Source organism: Misgurnus anguillicaudatus, chromosome 19, assembly GCF_027580225.2.
Source record: "Misgurnus anguillicaudatus chromosome 19, ASM2758022v2, whole genome shotgun sequence".
Taxonomy (NCBI): domain Eukaryota; kingdom Metazoa; phylum Chordata; class Actinopteri; order Cypriniformes; family Cobitidae; genus Misgurnus; species Misgurnus anguillicaudatus.
The window spans coordinates 51,596,553-51,613,506 of record NC_073355.2 but is presented as its reverse complement, the minus strand read 5'-3'; the positions used below and the strand labels follow the sequence as shown (position 1 = coordinate 51,613,506).

The 16,954-nt window shown below is 38.1% G+C and overlaps 1 protein-coding gene across 1 annotated transcript in view; it reads right to left on the bottom strand.

Moving 5' to 3' along the window:
* myh9b (myosin, heavy chain 9b, non-muscle) overlaps positions 1–7,746 on the bottom strand; it is a 41,761-nt gene extending 34,015 nt beyond the window's left edge. Inside the window, exon 1 of the mRNA XM_073857827.1 lies at positions 7,541–7,746. The gene's annotated coding sequence lies outside the window, so the exon portion shown is untranslated. The remainder of the gene's footprint in view (positions 1–7,540) is intronic.
* Between the last annotated feature and the right edge of the window lie 9,208 nt (positions 7,747–16,954).

The window sequence follows — 16,954 nt, the reverse complement described above, 5'->3', positions numbered from 1 at the left end:
ATGGTGCTACTTAGCTGTATTTTTTAAGTTATGAAGGTTAATTGGAATGCACAACCAAAAAATTAGATTTCTGAAAAATTTAAAAAACGGAGTTATCTCGTTTTGCAACGAAACTCTTAATATGTAATCAATCAGAAAACAGGAGCACCATTGGCATCCATAGTAGGAAAGAAAATACGATGGAAGTCAATGGTGCTCAAAATGATTTGCAAGCAAAAACAAAGACATTTATAAAGCTTTGAAACAACTTGACGGTCATAAAATGATGACAAAAATTTGAGGTGAACTATCCCTTTAATACCAGCACATTAGCTGATCTGAGAACTGCTCAGAGTTTAATCATTGATTCAGTGTCACACATGTCATTGAGTCTATCACAGTGATTAGAGTTATTTCAGTGTTTCATTTTTATAATGAGATGTTAAATGTGTATAAACTTAATGTATTTAAACCCAACTTTACAGACAAAATCCACATATTAATCCTTTACAAAATCCTTTACTAGAATACTAAACCATCATTTTAAAACAACAACAGTTTATAAAAATAGCAGCTATTTGTTAGTAAATTAGACACATTTGTAAATGATGGTTCCCTATTGAATGACACAAAGTGCACAATACATTAACTACACAACACAAAAAAGACAACAACATCACTTAAATGTAATTTTAAAAGACTGACTGAAGTAAAATTACAAGTCACATGACTTCATTACCCACAAACCCTCTTAATTCTGTTTAGGTCAAATAAAGCAGGTCTGGTATCAGTGTCTGACTAATCTGATCTCTTCATCCATCATCAGACATCTGGAGATCATCAGACGACAACACAACATCAAACAACAGACATCAGTACATGTGATCAGAGAAAATACCGCACTTACTACGGTAAAACTGTGCTACAGTGATTGCATAACACATTTTACAATAAAAACATCACTTTGGCTCTGTGTTTCTGAGTGATGTGAGAATGAAGTGAAAACTGTCTTGCGGTCACCATAAATCATGAAGTGTCTGATAAGAGGCGTAACTCTCTCTGTTTAAATCAGTGTAAAGTCAGACTCCAATCTGATCTGAACCTCACGCAGTTTGACACAGAAATATCCGACACACTTAAAGTCTCCTGACACTTCCGTAAATCTAATTTTAAACATTTATCTCTCATCTACCTGATGAGAAAGAGCTGAAGAGAAAAGAGAAAATGATGAAGTGATAATCTGATGTCAATCTGGAATGTAGGATCTCATACATATCTGATAAGTCACATTATTTTCCAAAACAAATAAACTCAAGACAGATGATTCTGGGGATTTTTTAAATGCTGTTACATTACATTTATGCATTTCACAGATGCTTTTATTTAAAGTGACTTACAGTGCATACAACTAAATCACAGCATCAAACTCTTCTCCATCTTTTCTTCTGAACATTATCGATAAAACGGACCATCACATCTACATCGAATCCTGCACCATTGCATGTTTACTTATTAAATTTAAGAGTTAGGTGTTACCTATTAGTAAGTGTTTATCATGTTCACTATTGAAACACATCATACAAATTTATAACACAGATTTATTTTGCAAGAAATGATAACAGGAAATCAGTCAGACATCAGTAAAGACTCAACATTTATAATATTTGTTCATCCTTACGTCTGCTTTACAACACTAAACTCACTATCAGCAGACACGCAAGGTCTATTCTCTAGAATTCAAGTAAACATTTATGAACATCTTTATCTTTAAACACCCACTGACTGTCCCTCTCACTTTTATTCTCTTTCTTATGTGCTGTTCATCTTATCTCTCTTTCTCTTTCATGAGGCTACACCCAAAGAAATCAAAGCTCAAAGTGCAGATTAAAATGAACCCTGATCCATCTCACCCCAACCAGGATAGAAGTTACTGATGTATAAGTCCATACACTTCCCGCTAACCTGTGATATCATCTGCTTATCAATAGACACGACCCACTGGCCCAGCCCATGATATCACCCATTTCCCTTCTCGTGAGAGGTGGCCCACCAGCCCGTGATATCACATTCACCTGTTCTGATTCTTTCTTGTGATCCACCGGCCCATAACATCAACCAGTTCTCTTGAGAGTTTGCCCACCAGCCCAGAACATCACCCACTTTTTCATGAGAGAGGGACCACCAGCCTGTGATGTCACCCACTTTTCATGAGAGTTGGCCCACCAGCCCAAAACATCACACACTTTTCGTGAAAGGCAGCCCACCTGCCTGTGATGTCACCCACTTCTCATGAGAGTTGGGCCACCAGCCCGTAACATCACCCAATTTTTGTGAGGAGTGGTCCACCGGCCTTTGATGTCACTCACTTCTTGTGAGAGTTGGCCCACCGGCCTGTGATGTCACCCACTTTTTATGAGAGAGGGCAACACCTGCCTGTGATGCCACCCACTTCTCATGAGAGTTGGCCCACCAGCCCGTAACATTACCCAATTTTTGTGAGGAGTGGTCCACCGGCCTTTGATGTCACTCACTTCTTGTGAGAGTTGGCCCACCGGCCTGTGATGTCACCCACTTTTTATGAGAGAGGGCAACACCTGCCTGTGATGCCACCCACTTCTCATGAGAGTTGGCCCACCAGCCCGTAACATTACCCAATTTTTGTGAGGAGTGGTCCACCGGCCTTTGATGTCACTCACTTCTTGTGAGAGTTGGCCCACCGGCCTGTGATGTCACCCACTTTTTATGAGAGAGGGCAACACGTGCCTGTGATGCCACCCACTTCTCATGAGAGTTGGCCCACCAGCCCGTAACATCACCCAATTTTTGTGAGGGGTGGTCCACCGGCCTTTGATGTCACTCACTTCTTGTGAGAGGCGGCCCACCGGCCTGTGATGTCACCCACTTTTCATGAGAGTTGGCCCACTTGCCCATAACATCACCCAATTTTTGTGAGAGGCGGCCCACCGGCCTGTGATGTCACCCACTTTTCATGAGAGTTGGCCCACCAGCCCATAACATCACCCAATTTTTGTGAAAGGCGGTCCACTGGCCTTTAATGTCACTCACTTCTATTGAGAGGCGGCCCACCAGACTGTGATGTCACCCACTTTTCATGAGAGTTGGCCCACCAGCCCATAACATCACCCACTTTTTGTAAGAGGCAGTCCACAGGCCTTTAATGTCACTCACTTCTATTGAGAGGCGGCCCACCAGACTGTGATGTCACCCACTTTTCATGAGAGTTGCCCCACCAGCCCTTAACATCACCCACTTTTTGTGAGGGGTGGTCCACCGGCCTGTGATGTCACCCACTTTTCATGAGAGTTGGCCCACCAGCCCATAACATCACCCAATTTTTGTGAAAGGCGGTCCACTGGCCTTTAATGTCACTCACTTCTATTGAGAGGCGGCCCACCAGACTGTGATGTCACCCACTTTTCATGAGAGTTGCCCCACCAGCCCTTAACATCACCCACTTTTTGTGAGGGGTGGTCCACCGGCCTGTGATGTCACCCACTTTTCATGAGAGTTGGCCCACCAGCCCATAACATCACCCAATTTTTGTGAAAGGCGGTCCACTGGCCTTTAATGTCACTCACTTCTATTGAGAGGCGGCCCACCAGACTGTGATGTCACCCACTTTTCATGAGAGTTGGCCCACCAGCCCATAACATCACCCACTTTTTGTAAGAGGCAGTCCACAGGCCTTTAATGTCACTCACTTCTATTGAGAGGCGGCCCACCAGACTGTGATGTCACCCACTTTTCATGAGAGTTGCCCCACCAGCCCTTAACATCACCCACTTTTTGTGAGGGGTGGTCCACCGGCCTTTGATGTCACTCACTTCTTGTGAGAGGCGGCCCACCGGCCTGTGATGTCACCCACTTCTCATGAAAGACAGCTCATCAGCCCATGATATCACCTGCTTTTTATGATAGACGAACTAACAGCCTTAGTGATAACTGAACCTTAAGCCAAATTTATACACTGAAAAAAACAATGTGATCATTTTTTGCTTAACTATACAAAGCATAAATATTTTTTTCTCTCAACAACTGGTATGTGTAATTACATGTATGTATGTATGTATGTATGTATATACACAGTAGGTTTTTTTTCATTGTCGGGTGGGGTGGGAAATGGTATTCTGTAACTGTTTAAATTATATATTCTGAATTGTTAATTTGGGGTTTATAACAAAATGTATAAATACAGAGTTTAAAAACAAACTATACAAAGCATGTAAATATGAATTAGACTTAGCAGGTGTGTGCGACACTTAACGCACAAGCACACATTTCTCCATCCTTCGCCTTTACAGTGTGACCTGTACAATATTAACTAACTTCCTCAATTGATTCGAGATCCGTTAAGCCAAGCGTGTTAAAAATTGCCATCTCAATGCAAAGCCCTGTGCCAGAGCCAAACAGGAAGTTACATCATGGTGACCAGACAGTCATGAGCTTGCCATGCATCATAATGCGGTCATGGAGGAAATTAGAAGATAACGTACGAATTCGAGTCTGACTATAACACCGACGGCCATATTGTTTGGCACATACGATTAGGATGTGGTGTGTTACTTAGTGTCCATCGACACGGCTTTGTTTTTCTGGATAATAGTTCCTGTGCCGTCTTTTCCTGTGATTGTTCCATTCTTCAGTGCAACACAGGTGCCATGTGGGAAACGTTCCTCAAAAAAAGGGAGAAAAGACAACCAAAAAAGGAGACTACGGAAAACTTGCACACAAATTGAAACCTAATGTCAAACCTTTAGCCGGGTCCAACACGATACAGATGAAGAATTGGGTGTGTTAGGAATATTTACAATTCAGGTGAGATGAGTTCACTGGGGATAACCCAGATACATCATAAATATTTGATTTTTTTCATTTGGCCATTAACATCCCACAATTTTTTAGTATAAGAGCATTTCTCAGGGAGAGATTTTCAAGCCATTACAGATTAATACACAAATAATAATATGAAAGGTTAATCGTATGACAGATTACAGGGCCAGAAGAACGACATCATACGAATCACAGATAACACGGCGATCATCCAGGACACCACACCAGGCAGCGACATGTCAAGATCCATCAGGACAACTGGTACATCAACCATCCAACCCTGCGGCTATTTGAATACTTTACCCACAATGCCATGGGCTTTGAATACGGGCAGCTAATTACAAGTCTGAATAAAAGATCACCTGAAGGACCTGCAAGTCCACACCTGCTCTATAAAAGCTGAATTCACATCTATTGTGACTGTGGATTAACGTCTACCAGCCCAAAGCCATTTTCCCTTCAATGATCTCACAGTCGCTGAGAGAAGCACTCAACCATTTTCTCTCAGGAAACTAACGGTTTAGCGTTGAGGAATGCCGATCTCCTGAGGAAAAGTGCGTGCAAATAAATAGACGCAAATAAATTACGTAACCTCAACACAAAACTTCATCTGATATTTTCTCAGGGTAAAAATAGATTGTGGTGTTTCCATTGCTGGCAGCAGGCAAGATATAACACGACACAACAAACTAGTGCAAAACTTCACTAAATAACGGAGCGTCTGATTGGATGAGATTCGTTTGTTGCAGTTGTTAAATGCTAATATTTCTACGTCAGACTTTCGTTTCCTTACTAAATAAATTATTTATAAAAGCATGCTATTTACTGTACATTATTGTGCCTTTTAGCGTATTGGGTTACATGAAGTGTTCTCAACATGAGTAAAAGTTTTTCAAGGTACAACATGAACCAGAGTTCCCTATTAACCATAGTAAAACATTACAATTTATTTACTTATTGGTTTATTCTTCATTTTATAAGCATCATTAAAACAAGAAGAATCTAGTTTGTTGTAGACAGTAGTAAATAGTATGCAACATTCTTGTAACATGACCTCATTACGCTGCATATTTAAATCAGTGATTTGGTATTAGGGCTGCATAACGATTATTCGCAACTAAAAGATCTTGTTTACATCAAGTGTGTACTGTGTACAATACTTATGTATAAATTATATAATACAAATACAAATTATACATAAATATAAACATTTCTTAAATATATACATGCATGTATATATACAGATGCCAGGCTAATGGGTCATTCACTTTTTTTATGTATACAGTAGCCTATAGATGATTATGTATACACACACTATACAAGAATAGTATGATATTGTGAACAAAGCCATGAGAGAACAGCCAAAACAAAATGTAGAATAAGATCAGGGTCACAGCGTCCTAGACACAAACCTTCACTGAAAACCAGGTCACATACACACAAACACCAGCAATATGTAAAAATACACTATTGCAATAACACACTATACAAATAATCATATAAAATGAGCTGTTGGACATGAGTGTGCTTTTCTTATAAATTTATAATGCGTTTATAATGCATATAATGCTTTATAATTATAATGTTTCCTGTAGTCTTAGTGTTACTGTAATGACCCCCTTATATAATATGTATATAAAATGTGCTAAATTTAGCTATATGTAATGTACTTCATATACTTCTATACGTAATGTACTTCATATACTTCTATATGTAATGTACTTCATATACTTCTATACGTAATGTACTTCATATACTTCTATATGTAATGTACTTCATATAATTCTATATGTAATGTACTTCATATACTTCTATACACAATGTACTTCATATATATTACTATATATAATATAGGCCTACCTAATTTAACTAACGTTCCCCCTTTAACTACATCTCATGTATTTATATATAGGATAGGCTAATGCACCACATTTGACTTTATATATGTAAAATTTCCTCATATAACTATTTTTCATATAAGGTTACTGTTATCTTATTCAATTTATGCAAAAAAAATTAATGCAGAGTCATGAGAAAAGCGCGCACACAGCTGTATACGGCAGCGCGCTGCGAGACTTTGATCAGTGTAAGAATCGCGCACATTTTGCATACCTAAGCATTTGATAAAAGTCACAAAGTGGCAAAAACTCAATGATAAAATCCGTTTGCGTGACGTCTTTATCATTTACTTTATAATAAAGTCGCGTCTATCTGAGGTTTTACGCTAGTTGCGGAACCTACACGCGCAGTCCTGACCTGGCAATGACGTAATGAGGGCCCGCTAAACGTCACTCGTCGAGAGACCGCACAGAGTGACGTCACACTCAAATCTCACTTTATATTACTCTGCGAATATATGAGGTTTTCAGACACTCTGAAGTCATTCTGCGCACCAGAATCCTATATGAACCCCATCAGGCCGCGCGCGAGCCGGTGTCCATGCGCTCGAGCACTTCCTGAAACTCACCGCGCGGTTATTACCGCCGATCTGACGCGTTTCTGTTTGCGGTCCTGTCACGAATTGAACCGCTCTCTTGTAGCACGACGTGATGAACTGATAAAGGTGAAGATTTGCGTGCAGCACAGTTTGAAACTGCAGCAAAATCAGGTCGCGTCAGTAAGGTCCCACCCAGTCGCGCGCTTCCTGATTCTCTTCGCGATGTCTGACTGGATCTATGCGAGCAGTGAGGTACATGAGCGGCGAGTTTACCTGCTGTTCCGGTGCAGACGCTCGGGGTTCAGAAAAACTCCAGGGACTTAATGTGGATCCGTGTCGCTGAGCTCCAAACTTCCCTTTTCAGTCCACAGCAACTGCGCACAAGTTCGCTTCTTTCTCACTTTTCTATTTTTTTCTCCGTTCTTTCTCTTCCCTCCCTCTTCCACTCTCTCGCTTGAACTCCGTCCTGCTGTAATGTTCGGGGTGCGGTCCCGGTAGGGCGGAGTCTGTGCTGTGCGTAACCGCCCCCTACATTGCCTTTCCACCAATAGCAGGCCGTCCTGTCTGCATTCCCAGGATCCTCGGCCAATCAAAAGCGTAAAGTTATCCTCATAGGGTAAAGTTGTAGTTGTGGGGCGCAGGGTCTTATGTGTGTGTTTAATGTGTGTGGTATGCGCGCGACTCGGGTTCTGTGACCATATAAGTCACCGATCCGTGTTTACACACACACACACAGTGAGGAGGAATGTCTGGAATCAGGATATTTCTGCACAAACACTTTATAGCACTGAATAATAAGTAATAGGGCTATATGTCTGTCTGTTGTTCATCCGTAAATTAAACAGATGGTTTATGTTGACATGTCACAGTGACATCAGACTGCAGCACATCTGCATGACATCATCAACAACAGAGATGCTGAAGGGACATCACAGTGTTACAGACAATAACACAGACAAACAGTTTGATATATTTTACTCATACAGAACATTCTAGGCAAAATATTGAGTAAAACTTTAAAGGTGCCAAAGAATGCATTGTAATAATCTGTTAAATTCTACACAGAAGGTTTGTGGTTTATTAAGTGCAAACATGATCCAGAGTCAGTTTTACATGTCCATTTACAACCCTAGGATTTGTCTTTATAATTAAATGATCTATTATTACCTTATTTGAAAGGGTCATGAATAATAATTTTGAGCTCTGCTCTGATTGGCTGTTTCTCAGCGCAGCTCCTTCAGTAGCTCTGTGTGTGTGTAAACCAGTGGTCTCAAACTCCCGGCTCACACGCCATTTCTGGCCCGCTCTCCCCCTCTCTGCGGCCCGTCACCTTTCAACAATATGACATAATCTGGCCCTTAGATAGATTTCTATTCACTTTGTTTCATATTCGTTTGATTTTTTTATTTAAATGTTTAAGGGTTCATTTACATGTCGCATCTAACAACACGTGTTAAAAGGACAGTAAGTTGTGTTTGAAGTGTTTTATGAATTAAAATCAATGTCTTTGTTGGTGTCAAATTACATCTGCCAGTGATCTGATTTTTTTTTGTAAGCTTAGAATTTCTTCTCTTTACTTACATTGAACGGGTAAGTTCCATGTCGTTCCGCCGTATTAATAAACTATCAACTATCAATAAACCTACCAACGCGTTTTCATTCAAAACACGTGAACCAGCTGAAACGGACAAGGAGATCAGTTATTACATAAAGTTTACCGTAGTTGCAACACGCATTTGGAAAAGCGAGGCGCTAGAGAGCACTATTCATTTGAATGCAAAATACAATTTCACCACTAGATGGGGTAAATCCTACTTATTGCCCCTTTAAAACGAGTCAAGGCATTTCTTACTTTCCAAAGTTGGTTGTGCTCCGTGGCGTGCGGTCTTCTGTTGCTACGCAGCCATGAGCCCTGCTGTCCATGATGGCGAGGATAACGGAATGCGTGATCGGATTTTAATTTCTCATCTGAACCTCACTGTCACCATGCGATCAGTTAATTTGGTCGGGACTTTGTAGTGTTTGTCCAAAGCAGAAAATTTTTAATTCCGAGTGGATACTCTACTGCAGTGCCAGCTCGTGACTGCTCTTCCGAGGGGCGCAAATTCAAAATATGTGTTCAGGGTGTTATGTGTGTTGCTCGTGTTTTCAAAAAATATGTGTTCTGAGCGTCGAGTGATCCTATGTGCATCACATGTTTTGTCAAAATAAGGGCCTGCTGCACACGCGTCAATATCGTTTATGATAAAAGACACGCTCACGTTCACAAAATACACACAAGGGCCCTCGAAAAAAGAAGTCACCGACTGCCACTGCTCTACTGTTACTTTTTTTCAATTCAATTTTATTTATATAGAACTTTTCACAATTGTTAATTGTTTCAAAGCAGCTTTACATGTATAGATGTAGGGGAAAACACAGAATAATCGATAGATAATATAAGAAGCACAATACAGCAGCTAAGAATAAACCGGACAAGCGAGCTTAGTAATAATATAACGTATACAGTAAAGGATGAAAAAAACCCTAGGAGAAAAACCCTGTGGGAAAACTCCTAGGAGGAGAAAAACCCCTTGAGGGAGATACGTATATATTTATATATATAAACAAGATAGGGATATGAAACGGTAACTCAGAGAAGAGCTGCGGTGGGGTTAGTTCACATCAAGTCACAGCTTCTAATGTAAACACTGGATAGGCAGAGCGGTAGATGTAAAACATAAATTTAAACTACAGATAAGAAAAAGAGCCATCAAGTGCCTGTATGTTAGGAAAAGAGCAAAGACGAGGAGAAATGTACGAAGGATAGAAGTATCTATACTGTTATATGAAGTATATTTAATAAATCTATATGTAACTTACTATGCAATAACACATACACTGGGTTAATGTTGACCCATAATGGGTAAATATTGGTCAAAACACACAGCTGGGTTAAAATTGACCCAATGCTGGGTTGTTTTAATCCAACTGCTGGGTTATTATACCCCATGATTGCATAACAACAACCCAACATAGGGATATATTTTTAACCCAGCATGTGTTTTGTCCAATATTTACCCATTATGGGTCAAAAATAATCCAGCCATTTTTAGGGTGTAGAACATTAATATTATTTTTTCTGTCTAACTAGCTTATGTAACATTGACTACCCGTTCAAAAGTTTTAGGATCACTTTCACTTATTAATATTTTTCACATATATTTCACATATCAATGGGGCAACAAACAATAAATGAGGGAGAAAAAAATAAAATCTGATGCTGCACAAAAACTAAAAATTCATCAAAGCCAATGTTTTTACTAGTCTTTTACATACAAGACTGTGAAAAAGGTAAAAGAAAATCCAGAAAATCACTTTTTATATTGAAAATCAGCCATTTTGTGTGGTTTTTTTCCCAAATAAGTGACACCACTTATAAACTTGGGAATTAAAGAGTAAAAATCATGGATTTTTTTAAACATTTGGTAGTTTTGATCAGTACTGAGGTTGATTAACAGGTTTATGCAAAAAAAAATTGAAAAAAATAATCTGATAAATTTTTACAGCAGTTTAATTTAGTGGCCATTTTTGGCCACTAACAACACGTAAGCGTAGTATATTTGCCCACGGTATATTGTTAAGTTTTTGAAAAATTTCAAAGCATTTTCTTAAAATATGTGTTAATATAAGATTTGACACGAAAAATCATTCCATTTGCTGAAACGCAGTGAAAGTTGTGGCCAAATTAAGACAAATAAATAACAAAAATGGCCCCAACAACACATAAGGGTTAAAACTGTGGAATAACAAAGATGGAACATAATGAAGTCAATACTTTGACTGAAAGCAATCCAAAATAAATCAAACAGAAACACTGGTGGTAAAAAAAATAGTATAATCATTCATAAATGTTTTCAGAAATTGTATTTGTTAGTTTAGTGCAAGGTTTTAATAGGCCTCACTTATTGAAGATAACGTTAAGAAAATATTTACTTTTATAAAATAATGTACATTAAAAAGATAAAACCACTGCTTATATATTTTCAAGTATTATTATATGTTAAATAATAGAATTTAAACAGTGCATTTACAGAAATATTGTACTTTGTTGAATGTTAAAATAGCTCTGCGGCCCTCCGATGGCCCCAATCCAGTCTGAGTTTGAGACTCCTGGTGTAAACAGATCTTATGTTTGAGTCTGTGTCAGATGAAGATACAGATTTTAAAGAATAATCAATTGTTTGGAGCATATAGTGCTAACTCGTCACAATTTTCTTTTTAGTATTTTAACATTTGATGTGTAATTTAATTGTGTGGGTACACCATTAAATTAAGTACAATCTCCACTTTAACATCATTTTGAGATGTTTTCCATCTGTCTTCTTGCATGCACGAGGTTTACATAAGAAGAAGGAAACAATCATGTTTGAGGCTCGTGGTGTTTCATTACAATGTACACAACTCTTATTATTCATCTATGCATTGCCTAAATACATAAATACAGTTTTACATTCTACAGCACTTTTAAACACACATCTATCATATGCTGTAAAGACTGAATGATGAATGAAATCTGATCTGTGTTTGATAAACATGAAACTAGCAGTGCTGCAGGGAATAATTCATTATACAAAATGATCTGATATAATATGACAAACTGTTTTTTTAATAAATTATTGTATAATTTAGACAAAATAATCTAATTTGTTTCTCTTTTGTCAAAAGCATTGATTAAATATTGTGAACATGACGGCGACATGCACAACACGCATCTCATGTGCAGCTGTTGTTTGACAGATTGCTTGTGATGTTTCTCGTTTACAATACAAGAAAAACTATCTAAATCTACTAAATCCTGAACTATAAATCAAGTGAGATTTGGGATCTTGGCCAGGCTACAAACTTCAGTCATGGTATTTCAGGAATGCAGGGTGACTTCCAGGAAAAGGGGACAGAAAGAGATGATGGGAGTATTTGATCAGCACGTATGGAATGTTCTTGTGTTTGTTTGTGGAGTCCGTCATTAACTTACACTTGAACGAGGCAACGTGTCGGAAAAATCAATCCATCCCTCGCTGACGGTACATTGTGTCTCTGTGCTGATTGGGCAACTAGAGGAATTTCAAATAAAGAGTCAAAGGTCTTTAACTGAGTAATACCAGATGTAGAGAGAGAGAGAGATTACCAAATAAGGTCACTCCTGACCTCCTCACCCTCCTGTAGGTTCCCGCGGTTATGTGCCGCCCGGTCTGGGTGTGTCCCGGCTCCTGGGTGTGTTTTCAAATTATGGCACAAAAGCGTGCATAGAATTTTTTCTCTTGAATGGATCTTTAATGTCACCTTACCTGACATTCCTGCAGTTTCAAACAACTATAATTGACTACACACAGCTGAAATATCTCTGAGACAGAAATGTTTACACAACTTTCCCATGATCCTTTGCAGTGACCGATGTGTTATCCGTTGTGTTTGTGTAGTTGTCCTTAAATGGACGCAGTGACTCCAAACAAAACCTCTTAATAATGAGAAACATAATGCAAAGGCGATACATCCTGTGACCCCTCCCGCCTTCCTCCAATGAGCAGTCAGGAAGGGCGATAAGACCTCGGTTGACTCATTTAAATCTGGGACTTTTTGGAGAACTTCCTTCTGTTTTCTGGTGTAATCTCACCCCCCACACTTAAATCCTAAAACATCAAATCAGGAGAAAAATAAGCAAGCAGTGTGTTTGTAAATGCATGCATGTTTAAATGACAAACAATACAACATGTTTACTGTAAACACCTCAGGTATGCATCTCTGAATCACGCTGAGATGATCTCAGACCTCGAAACCCTGAAACGAAATGGACACGTTGAGCTGTTTTGAATTTACTTCACCTCTGGGAACAATTTCGTCCACAAATGTATAGCTAAACAAACACACGGCGTTATTGTTAACATCTGGGCTCAGTAAAAAAACACACTTTATCAGTTTTATTAAACAATATAGCTTGACGTCTGGAGACCATTATGTTCTGGGCCACATAAATAATCATCATTACAAACAACAGATTGATTCTGTCGAGTCAGAGAGCCGGAGAGAAAATCATTACAGTCAAACAAAGAGAAAGTGACAAGAAAACCAGAGCACAGGAATTCTGCTTGCGTCTTTACTCGATCACTCTATTGCCTTATATGGTCATCGAGAGAGAGAGAGAGAGAGAGAGAGAGAGAGAGAGAGAGAGAGAGAGAGAGAGAGAGAGAGAGAGAGAGAGAGAGGGAGGAGGTGTGGTTTATTGTGTTTGGGTGGATAAGGTGTAGAGTTTCTTATTGGTCACTCTTTCATCTTCTGCTCTGCTCACAGTAATGCATTACACCATTCAGCACCATGTTTACCGCGGTAAAGTAACAAACTGAGTGCATGAGAAGTTTTGTGACTTCCTGTGCTGAAAAAATAACATCCAAACCATTAATCAGATGTTGCTCTTATGTACTTCAAATAAATAAATAATAAGAGACCTCGGTCAAGTTCATTGTTGATATACTGAATGATTATAACACTTCAAATGAAAGTAGCTCAGATAATGTATCTGTTTTGAAGCTTTAGTGAAGACGTGTGTGAGATCACAATGTGCTCCTCATGAGTTTTTATGCTACTTTAACTTAAAAAACTAAGTTAAATAAGTCAACTCAGGTCAAGACTTAAAACAGTGGGTTGACTTGATTTGCAAAACCAAGTTGTTTTAACTTCATGCTGCATTTTGTACACAGTGTAGGGTTTGGTTTTGTGTCTTTTCAGACAGGAAGTGCTTGTGGCTGCTGTGTGATGATGTCATCTGCGGTCAGGTAATAGCAGTGTGTGATTGGTGGGCTTGGAGTTGGTCTGAATGACATCATGCAGTGGATATACATTAGGAACGACCACAGGATAAGCACAGATGTTAGAGACGGACATTAGTAAAAGTCACATCAGAGTAACTGTAGGAGATGAGGAGATAAATACGGTTTAGAAAACCACTGAAACTGATGTCTCTTTATGTGTGTGTGAGAGAGAGAGAAAGAGAGAGAGAGAGAGATTATCTTACAGAGCGTGTGTGTTATAAAAAGAGGTCAGAGGTTAAAGTTCAGGGGTGACATAGAACTGATGTTGAACAGACAGAAATGATGCAGAGTTAAGATTCTTAAGGTTTAAGGATTACGTTTTTTTTTATTCTGACCACAACATAAAGATTTAATATCAATGCAATGGTTTCTAGTTATTAATCAATGGCAGGAACTGTTAAAAGAATACATTCTTGCATAATAGCTGATGATACATTAATCTTTTCATCATATTAAAGGATTAGTCAACTTTCTTAAAAAAAAACTCCAGATAATTTACTCACCACCATATCATCCAAAATGTGGATGTCTTTCTTTGTTCAAATGATTGTAATTTTTGGCACTTTTAACCCACAACTTCTCGTCTATCTCCAGTCCTGTGATGCCTCATGTAATTGCGTAATGCTGTGGAAAGGTCACATGTTACATATATGAATCTATTTTAAACAATAAACTGACACAAAGACATTAATTAGTATAATTCGACATACAACGACGTCGGAACGGTCCTCCTGTCATGTGTAAACACTGGGTGTAGTTTCGAAACGTCATCCGTGACTTCTTGACATGATGATGTATTTTGTGAGGTCGCGCTGACGCGTCACATGACCGAAGGAAGACGAGAAGTTGTGGATTAAAGGTGCATATTTTTTATTTTTCTTGTTAAAATTGACAATTATTTTGCTAGATAAGACTCTTATGCCTCTCTGGGATCATTTAGAGTCATTTGAAACTGCAAATTTAAACTGCATTAAAACTGTTGAGTGTTGGTGTCCATTAAAGTCCATTAAACTGAGAAAAATCCTGGAATGTTTTCCTCAAAAAACATAATGTCTTCTCGACTGAACAAAAAAAAGCATCAATATTTTGGATGACATGGTGGTGAGTAAATTATCTGGATTTTTTTTAAAGAAAATGGACTAATCCTTTAAACTGTTCAAGTCTTGAAGTTTAGCATCAATGAAATGAAATCAATGCTCTTATTGAACACTAAGTTTGAGTTGAGAAAGTTACAGCGTAACACACAGGAAACTAAAAATCTGACTTTTTTCATGTTTAGGTGCTATAATTGTGTCCGAGTGCTTCTATCGACCTAAAATATACGAACAAGATCAACCCACTAACTTAGTTTTGGTAAACCATTCTGTGCAAAAATTAGGTCATTGAAATTTGGCTCCCCTTGTGATGTCAGAGGGGGATCTTATTATAATAATACCACCTCTTGAGACTTTAACTGGCAACGTCTCGTGAGCGGGTCAAATTTTTATCTATCACCACAAACTATGTTTCATTGGAAAGGTCTAAGCCTCTGGAATACATATTTCAACAGTGTTTTATCAAATAAATTATGTAGGGAGAGTAATTGATTGATTTATGAAGAGAGTGTGCCTCAAAACATCTATATCCTGCAAAATGTCACTGTCCCACCAGCGGGACGCCTATGTTTACTTCAGTGCATGTGAATTCTTATCCAATCATGACAAACTTTATATCATTTGAAAGTTCTAGACTAAGAGTATAGATTTCATTTATCATCACCATTTTGGTCAAGGAATGACATAATGAGCCATTTTTTAAAATGCCACGGTCCACAGGTGGGCTCATTTTGTTATAAGAAATTGGTAACACTAATAGCTAAACAATCTTGACAAACCATATATTGTTGGAAAGCTCTAAGTGTGTAGTTTTCATTACCATTTTTGGAGAATTATGACATAGTAAGAGTCCATTTCTAAAATGTCAAGGGCCCACAGGTAGGCCAAATTTGTTTTTACATATTTATAACACTAAACCCCTACTCTAAACCTAAAAAATCATGAAAAATTATATATCACCAGAAAGCTTAGTTTCATATTTCAAGGTCATCTGATGATAGGAATTATCTAGTGACAGTTTTTTGTTACATGACTTCCCCCACCATTGGAATGCATATTAATGATTATTTATTCATAACACTATATCCTATTATAAATCTTCAAAAATGTTGACAAACTATATTTAATTGAAAAGCATAAATAATAAAATTAATAATAATGCAGTGACAGTAATTTATTAATTTGTGACAGGAGTATGCAGCAAACCATTGACACCTAGTGGCCGTTGTTGGTAAAACCACTAAAAATGTGTCACAAAGCACACCTTTTTTAACTTGAAATTTACTTTATGTTTACATTATTACTTTTCTGAAACATTTACATTTTTATAATTATATATATCATTTGCTTTTTAAAGGACACACCTATAAAGTGGGAATTTTAACATGTTACAATAAATTATTGAGCTACAACTTCACATATGTATTCATTTATTTTATATCTTAAAAAGTCTTGTGAAATGTCGCCTTTAATTCTAACCAACTGAAAACAGATCACATAAAACTCACTATTGCGACACAACGAAATATCAGAGGGTTTTTGTTACTAAGCTGAACTTGTTAGATGTCTTTATGATTCACAACAAGGAAGTAAATTAATATGGCAGTAATAAATAAAATGCAAATATTTAACTTGAAAACGCCTTAGGTGCAGATATAAACTGGATCCACCTCTCTTACTGCCAATAAAAACACTACCAGCCAATAATGTTTCATATAATCTCAGATTACTAAACATCAGCCTGCTAG